Source organism: Galeopterus variegatus, unplaced genomic scaffold (assembly GCF_000696425.1).
Source record: "Galeopterus variegatus unplaced genomic scaffold, G_variegatus-3.0.2 Scaffold3864, whole genome shotgun sequence".
Classification (NCBI taxonomy): domain Eukaryota; kingdom Metazoa; phylum Chordata; class Mammalia; order Dermoptera; family Cynocephalidae; genus Galeopterus; species Galeopterus variegatus.
Genome location: NW_007729975.1, coordinates 90,157 through 91,826, shown reverse-complemented (window position 1 = coordinate 91,826; position 1,670 = coordinate 90,157).

Sequence of the window (1,670 nt, the reverse complement as noted above, 5' to 3'; positions counted from 1 at the left end):
ATATGATCTAATAATCACACTTCTGTGTATATATCCAAAACAACTGAAATTGGAATCTCGAAGAGATATCTGCACTCCCATGTTTATTGCAGCATTTTTTACAATTGTCAAGAAGTGGAAGCAACCTAAATGTCCATTAATGAATAAATAGTTAAAGAAAATGTGATACATATATATGGTGGAATACTATGCAGCTGTGAAAAAGAAGGAAATTCATTGTGATATCACGGGTGGAATGGACCTAGAAGACATCATGTTAAGTGAAATAGGTCAGTCACAGAAGGACAAATACTGCATTGATTCCTTTCCTCTTATATGAGGCATCTAAAGATAGTCGAACATGTAGAAGTAGACACTAGAAAGGCGGTTACCAGGGGATGGGAGAGAAAGACATGTGGAGTTGCTGTATAATGGATACAAAGTTACAGTTATACAAAATGAGTAAGTACCAGAGAGCTGCTGTACAGCAAAGTGTCAATAGTTAACAATAAGGTACTATGCACTTAAAAATTAGTTAAGAGTGTAGATCTCATGTGAAGTGTTCTCAGCACACACACGCACACAGAGGAAACTTTTGGAGATGGTGGATATGTTTATTACCTTGACTGTGGTGATGGTAACAGGAGTGCATGTATATGTCCAAACTCACCAAATTGTATACATTAATTATGTACAATTTTAAATATAACTGCCGTACCTCAATAAAGCTGAAAAAAATAGGAAATAAAACAAAAGTGTGTGCTTTTTTTAGATGAAGTAAGGTAGGATGGAGATGGGCAAACATGTCAGAAATCAGGAATATATGAGTATCATTAAGTGAAAGAAGAGCTTGTGAATCTATTTTTTTCTCTTAAGACACTATAAGAACATTCTAAATTTACTTATACTAGAAGCATTTCTATTTTCCTCAGTGGAAACAGAGACCAATTTAAATGTCTACAGTATGTATCCAACGATATAAAAAGCAACATCAGTACAAATGATCACTAATGAAGCACCCTCTTCCCCCTCCAAAAAGTCCTCTATTTTTATAGATTTGCAATGAAAAAACATCACCAAGAAGAATGAAATGGAAGCTGTATAAATTTAAAATAAACAAACTTAGGCAAATGAGTTCCTGTCGGGTCCATTTTATGGCCAGGACATGTGACATGCACGTGTGAAGTGCACTTAAGAGCAGACACAGCAAGACCCCAACAGTCCTGGATCTGCTGGGGGTGACAGTGACAGGTGAGATCACACACCCGTGAGGTGAGCCCATCACTCTGTGCATCCCAGAAGCTCGGAAACAGACAGATGCCCAGGTACCGGTCAAATAGAAGCGTTATGGACTACTTTGCAAGTAAAAGAATTGTAACATTTAGCAAAGACGTAGGAGTACTCCATGTCACTAAAGTATAAGGCTACCCCAATATGACAGTCTTGCCCAAGGAGTGGAAAAGCAAGAAAAGAACAACGGGTGTGTAGTGCGGTATAGTTTACAAAGTGCTTTATCGTATTATATCTTCACGACAAAATAATTACCACTTCCATTTTTTGATGAGTAAACTGAGGTTTGATGAGATTAAATATGCGATCCAAAATCCACATTTCAGGCATTCATTCACTACAAAAATATCTACTGGGTCAGATGTGGTTGACTTTAGCCATTTCTTAAATTTGCAGTGATG